The sequence below is a fragment of the Bison bison genome, unplaced genomic scaffold, assembly GCF_000754665.1.
Source record: "Bison bison bison isolate TAMUID 2011002044 unplaced genomic scaffold, Bison_UMD1.0 scf7180017860427, whole genome shotgun sequence".
NCBI classification, from domain to species: Eukaryota; Metazoa; Chordata; class Mammalia; order Artiodactyla; family Bovidae; genus Bison; species Bison bison.
In genome coordinates, this window is record NW_011490999.1 from 73,671 (window position 1) to 81,253 (window position 7,583).

Genomic DNA, 7,583 nt, shown 5'->3' on the forward strand with positions numbered 1-7,583 from the left:
CACGCTCTATGGCGCTGCGCGACGAGGGGCTTCGCGCCCCGCCCCCTTCCAGGCCAGGAGGAGCGGGCTCGGCCCGTTAGGCGGAGACTTCCGGGTGCCCAGGGAGGTGCCCCCCGCCCCCGCGCCGGGCTCTCGCGCCTGCGCGGTTGCGCGGTAGGCGTCGTGGAGGGTGGCGGCCAGGGCCGCTCAGCTACCCCGGGTCCGCCGGTCGTCTCTATCGTTGTAACCCGTTCCATGCCGGCGCCGCCCGCGGCGGCCGGAGCTCGTGCGCCCGGAGGGCTCTCTCGTCTGCCACCCTGGTCCCTTCTTTACTGGACTGATCGCTTCAGGCTCCTCCCAGCGCCCGCTTGAGCCGGGGTCCTCCCTTCTAGAGCGACAGTAACACATTGTGCGCCTGCCTCCAGGGGCTTTAGGTACATTAAGTAGTTTGTGGATAATCCAGTACCGTTTTGCAGATAACGAGGAATAGAAAGGTCAAGGCACCTGGCCAAAGCCACACACCGAGGATGCGGGTCCTGGGCTCGAACTCGTGGAATCGGGCTCCCAATTCCTGCATTGAGCAGTGCCTTTGCAAACTGCCTCCTGTCACTGAAGGTTGATCATAACGTCCAGGGATTCACTTCCTCCTCTCTGGAGAGGAGGGCGCTTTGTGAGCTTACCTGTTTCTGTTAATAAATACATGCTTTTTAAATAACTTACACCACAGTGTCCTCGCAGGCTGAGTCCCTCTGATCCCTTTCTGGGTCTACAGTTGGCTGGCTGTCACCTGAGCGTAACAGGTGGTGTAACAGAGGAAGGTTTGATCCCTGGGTCAGGAAGATGCCTGGAGAGAGAAATGGCAACCAACCCACTGGTCTTGCCTGGGAAATCCCATGGACCGAGGAGCCTGGATGGACAGAGGAGCCTGGTGGGGAGGAGGAATGGGGAGTTTAACGGGGACAGAGTTTATTTGCAAGATGAAAGCAGCTTTGGAGATGGACCGTGGTGATGGTTATACAACAATGTGAATGTACTTAGTGACATTGAACTGTGCGCTTTAGAATGGTTTAGATGGTAAGTTGTATGTTATGTGTACTTACAATAATTAAAAGTTTAAAGAGAAACAAACTTGTGGTTTACTATTGTAATGTATGGTGTTATGGTCTGCATGTGTACCCACAAAATCCCTATGTTGAAACCTAGTCCATGAGGTGATGCTCTGGGCTTCCTAGAGGAGGGCATGGCGCCCCACTCCAGTATTCTTGCCTGGATAATCCCACGGACAGAGGAGCCTGGCAGGCTACAGTCCATGGGGTCACAAAGAGTTGGGCACAACATAGCAGAGACAATAGTGGCTTATGATGCTGGGCGTATTTTTGTATGATTTTTACTATCTGTAAATGTTTTTTGGCTGGGTGTCTGTTCAGATCCTTTTCCATTTTTGATGGAGTTGTTTTAGAGGTCTTTCTGTATTTTGAGTCCAAATCCTTTATCAGGTACAAGTTTTACAAATATTTTCCTCTAGGTTTGTGGCTTGTCTTTTGATTTTCTGAATACGGTGTTTCAGAGTAGAAATCTTTAACCCTATAAAGTCCACAATACTACCTTTTTCTTTTGTGGACTGGCTTTTTGTGTTGTGTGTTAAAACTCAAAGTCCATGATCCACAGGCCAAACCCAAGATCATGTAGATTTTCTATGTTTTTGTCTATTATTTTGATAGTTTCATATTTTAAATGTCTGTTAATAAATTTGAATGAATTTGGTATCAAAAAAAGAGACTCCCGAGTTTCCAGTCCCCGGTCAGGGAACTAAGATACCACATGCCGTGCAGTGCGACCAAAAAATATATATAAATAAATAAACAAAATTTACAAAGGAGACCCAGAGACCTCCCTTACACCATGTGAGGACACAGCAAGAAACCGGCCATCTGCTGCCCTGAAGAAGGCTTTCACCAGAACACGACCTTGCCAGTACCTTACTCTTGGACTTCCATTCCATGGAACTTGGACTTCCATGTTCAGCTGCTGAGTCGTGTCCGACTCTTTGTGACCCCACGGACTGCAGCACGCCAGGCTTCCCTGTCCATCCCCAACTCCCAGAGTTCACCCAAACCTATGTCCATTGAGTCTGTGATGCCATCCAACCACCTCATCCTCTGTCGTCCCTTCTCCTCTTGCCCTCAATCTTTCCCAGCATCAGGGTCTCTTCCAGTGAGTCATCTCTTTGCATCAGGTGACCAAAATACTGCAGCTTCAGCTTCAGCATCCGTCCTTCCCGAGGGGACACTGCGGGTACTCCTATAACATCTGTCCACCCTCTGCATCACTGATGTCCCCAGATTTCCACACCTCCTCTTTGGGTCCCAGGCGCTGAGGGCCGCAGGGGACGGAGGGGACGGCTCACTCCCGACTGTCCTGTCCCCTCTGCTCCAGTCTCGCCTCATTTCAGGCTCAGAAAGAGCTTTATACACACCCAGATATGCCTGTCTGTCACCCTGATCTGACTAACACCCTGACATGATTGTCTATCACCCTGACATGACGGTCTGTCACCCTGATATCACTGTGTCTAACACCCTGACATGACTGTGTCTATCACCCTGATATGACTATGTCTAACACCGTGACATAGCTGGCTGTCACCCTGATATGACTTGTCTGTCACCCTGATATAACTGTGTCTAACACTCTGACATGACTGTCACCCTGATATGACTTGTCTGTCACCCTGATATGGCTGTCCATCACCCTGATACAACTGTATCTAACACCCTGATATGGCTGTGTCTGTCACCCTGATACAGCTGTGTCTGTCACCCTGATACAGCTGTGTCTGTCACCCTGATACAGTTGTGTCTGTCGCTCTTATATGACTGTGTCTAACACCCTGACACGACTGTCTGTCAGCATCACCCTGATATGACTGTCTGAAGCCCTCCAGTGGCTCCCCATCACCCTCAGGAGGAAGCCACAGCTGACTGAGCTCCGAGACCTGTCAGTGTGTGGCTCTGGCCCATGGGTCTAGACTCTCAGAGCCGCCCCGGCCCCCAGAGTGATGCTAGACCACGGCCACAGAAGCGACTGGAAATTTTCCCAGCTGTGCTGCCATCTCCCCACTTCTGGGCATTTTCTTTCACTGTTCCCTTAAGCTCTGTTGCTCTCTCTCATTTTGCCTCAGTAATTCCTACTCATCCTTCCTGACTCAACCAGGTTGAGTACCTCCCGCGTTCTCCACCTCCCTGTACCATTCCCATTATAATGACAACCCCTTTTTGTCCAGAACCCACAGTGAGCAAGGACAGGGCAGAGATTCGATCCCACACCTATCGGGCTCTGAAACTCTGGTTACTGCTTGGGGTTTCCTCAAAAGCCCCTTGCGGCCCTAACGCTTTGGAGCTCTATGATCCAGGGTGTGGCTGCTGCATGCAGGTTTCAAAGATTCCAATCCCCAGAAATCTGATCACAAACTAGGACTTTAACAGTTAGGGCTCAGCTTGCATGAAACAGAAACACAGTTCAAATAGGTTTAAGGCCAAAAACAAAAAGGGGGGAGGGCAATAGCATTGTGTTGGCTTATATAACATCCAAAAAATTCCACACATATAAACACCATCAGGTGTGATTTGATCCAGGAGCTCAAAGAATGTCACCCAGTACTGGTCTCTTGCCACGTATCTTTGGGCTCTGCTAGCCTCCGTTTTGTTTCATTCTAGGCATGCATATGGTGGCAAGATGGCCTCCAGCAGTTTCCAAACTATGCTTACCTCTCTAAAAATTAGGTGGAAAAGTTGGTGCGTGCCTTTCTCTCCCTTGTCCTGGCAAACGGCCCACTTCTATTTGGTTAAATCTGATTGGGTGGCCTGAACCAATCACAGTGGCCTGGGAGGGGGGTGCTGTTCTGATTGGCCAGTCCTGAGTCACAGGATCACTCCTATGGAGCCAGCTTCCCCAAAACCAGGTAGAAGAGGAGTCGGGAAAATGTGACCCATTCGGCTCCCCAGGAAAACTGGGTGCAGTTACCGGAGACAAGGGAATGGATACTGGGAGGATAGTGAAGGTTTCAAGGAAGGGTCCAGGCTGGTGACAGGTGGGCGTGCTGGGTGCTTCACAGGCGTTTCCTCACCTTATCTTCATCATTGTGCAAGGAATTAACAACATCAGCTAAAGTGTGTCCATGGGGACACTGCTGGGCTCGTCACTTACCTGATCTCAACTACTCCTCACAACAATCCCATGAAACAAGTCCCCTGCTCCCCTGGTGGCTCAGATAGTAAAGAATCTGCCTGCCAACACAAGAGACCTGGGATTGATCCCTCGGTCGTCCCCCTGGAGAAGGGATAGGCTACCCACTCCAGTATTCTTTGGCTTCCCTGGTGGCTCAGATAATAAATAATCCGCTTGCAATGCAGGAGACCTAGGTTTGATCTCTGGGTTGCGAAGATACCCTGGAGACGGGAACGGCAACCCACTCCAGTATTCTTGCCTGGAGAATTCCATGGACAGAGGAGCCTGGCAGGTTATAGTCCCTGGGGTCACAAAGAGTCAGACACAACTGAGCAACTGAGAACACACAGATGTGGAAGACAGAGGACAATACGGATGCACACACGTGCACATAAATGTATCTTGTTCTAGCACATTCAGGCTGCTATCACAGAACATCGCAGACTGGGTGACTTCTCCACAATGGAAATTCATTGTTCACAGCTCTGGAAGCTAGACGTCCAAGGTTGAGGCTGCAGCACGGTCGCCTTCTGGTGAGGCCCACCCCCACCACCACCTTCCTGGCTCACAGCCAGCACCTTCTCCATGTGGCCTCACATGGTGTAAGGGTCTAGCAAGCTCTCTGGGGTCCCTTTTATACAAGCGCTAATTCTGGTACCTGAGGGCACCTCCCTCATGACCTAATCACCTCTCAGAGACCTCCCCACACACACACACCAAGGCATCTGGCCACGTTAGGATTTCAACAGAAATGCTGGGGAGACGTGAATATCCAGATCATGGCAACTCCCTTTCTAAAGGAAACATGGGGACTTCCCTGATGCTTCAGTGGTTAAGAATCTGCCTTCCAGAGCAGGGGACATGTGGTCAATCCCTGGTCTGGGAATGAAGATCCCACAGGTCTCAGGGCAACTAAGCCCGTGTGCCCCAACTACTGAGGGCACATGCCACCACCACAGAAGCCCGTGCGCCCTAGAACCTGTGCTCCCCAACAAGAGAAACAACCGGAATAAGAAGCCCACACACCACAATAAAGAAAAGCCCTCACGCGGCAAAGACGACCCAGCACAGGCGAATAAATAAATAGATTCTCAAAAAAAGAATGAAATGTGTGTCTCCTTAAGAGGCTTTTCTAACTCCATCTGTAAAAGAGTGAGAATCCCCGAGTGAGACTGAATTGGTTATTCACTGCTCTTCCTAACACTCTTGACACCCAAGGGGGGAAAAGATGGACCAGAGAAATAAGACACAGCAAAACCCCCAAAGACCTCCTTAACTATTAATCCAACCAGCTTTTAATACATTTCATTACAAAATAAAGTAGGATCCTTATTACTGAAGAAGCAAAGTACATTAAGATCCTCTAGATCTCAGTTCATTTCCAGCCAGACGTGGTTTGGCAATTACAGAAACGTCAGGAGAAAGTTAACGAGAGGTGGGGGCAGGGGCAGGCGTTGGTTGGTGTAAACAAACTATAAAACCCATTAAACTTTCCTCTTAGGCTGGCGGGTTGTTCCCAGAGCTATAAAAAGTTCAGCGTAAATTCCGAATGGTTGTGAGGTTTAAAAGGGAACGCTCTCTTGTTGCCGGAGGAGTTCGTTTAAAAATAAACGTTTATTTATGTCTGGCAGTTTTTCCCGACATTATCACAGGACAGAAGATAAATTTGGGGCTGCTGGCTCTGCATCTGATCCCACTACTGTCTCCCTGACTCCCCAGAGGGACCACTGAACAGGCAGGGGCTGCCTTTGTGAAGGTGAGGGACTCTGGACTCAGACTTGTTTTGGTTCTGCGGCTCAGTCATGTCCGATTCCTTTTGCCACCCCAAAGACTGTAGCCCACCAGGTTCCTCTGCCCATGGGATTCTCCAGGCAAGAATACTGGACTGGGTTGCCATTTCCTTCTTCAGGGGATCTTCTGGACCTAGGGATCCAACCTGCATCTCCTGTGTCGGCAGGCGGGTCCTTTATCACTGAGGCACCAGGGATGCCGGGTTACCCAGCTTCGATTCCTAGGCAGGGAACTAAGATCTCCCAGGTGGTCATTCTCAGCGCCTCTCTCCAGGCTGCACTGTGCGTGTGTGTGTGTGTGTGTGTCGGGGATTCTGTGGAATGACAATGAACAGCACACGAGGGCCTCAGCATCCCAGAATAAGTGGTTCTGGGGAACGGCCACTTCCCACAGGGACCTGTATCTCGTATTTACAAGAGTGTTATTTCTGGGTTTGGCTGGGATTCTCTCTTGACCAATGAAACTAAAAACTATTATTATTTTCTTAGAAAGTAGTGCATCCTGTGGACTCGGGAAGGGGGAGGGGGAGAATGAGATAGCAACACTGAGGCACACACGACCGTGTGTCAAATAGATAGTCAGCAGGAACATGCTCTGTAGCACAGAGCTTCTGCTCTGATGACCTAGAAGGGTGGGGGGGAGGCTCAAGAGGGTGGGCACATATGTATACATAGAGCCGATTCACTTTGCTGTTAGCAGAAACTAACACAACATTGTAAAGCAACTACTCCAGTTAAAAACCAAAAAAAGTAGTCGATCCTCCTTGTATGTGAATTCCATACCTTCGAATGCTCCTACTAAGTAAATGGGTTTATGCCCAACAATTACTCAAAATCAAGACTTGCAAGAAACCAACTCTGACGACACCTGTCCTGGTCTGTGCGCGGGTTGGAAAAGAATTTCCAGGCATGAGGCAGAATGAGAGAAGGATAAAGTTTATGAGAGCGGGCGACACTGTTAGAACAGCAGGCCGGCTCAAGGGAGAGCTAACCTCTCTCATGAGCTAGTAGTCGATGTTTGTAGACTGGAAGGGTGGCATTAGGTGATCGGTTAGGATGTTATTCCAAATCCTGAAAGATGATGCTGTGAAAGTGCTGCACTCAATATGCCAGCAAATTTGGAAAACTCAGCAGTGGCCACAGGACTGGAAAAGGTCAGTTTTCATTCCAATCCCAAAGAAAGGCAATGCCAAAGAATGCTCAAACTACCGCACAATTGCACTCATCTCACACGCTAGTAAAGTAATGCTCAAAATTCTCCAAGCCAGGCTTCAGCAATATGCGAACCGTGAACTTCGTGATGTTCAAGCTGGTTTTAGAAAGGGCAGGGGAACCAGAGATCAAATTGCCAACATCCGCTGGATCATGGAAAAAGCAAGAGAGTTTCAGAAAAACATCTATTTCTGCTTTATTGGCTATGCCAAAGCCTTTGACTGTGTGGATCACAATAAACTGTGGAAAATTCTTCAAGAGATGGGAATACCAGACCACCTGATCTGCCTCTTGAGAAATTTGTATGCAGGTCAGGAAGCAACAGTTAGAACTGGACATGGAACAACAGACTGGTTCCAAATAGGAAAAGGAGTA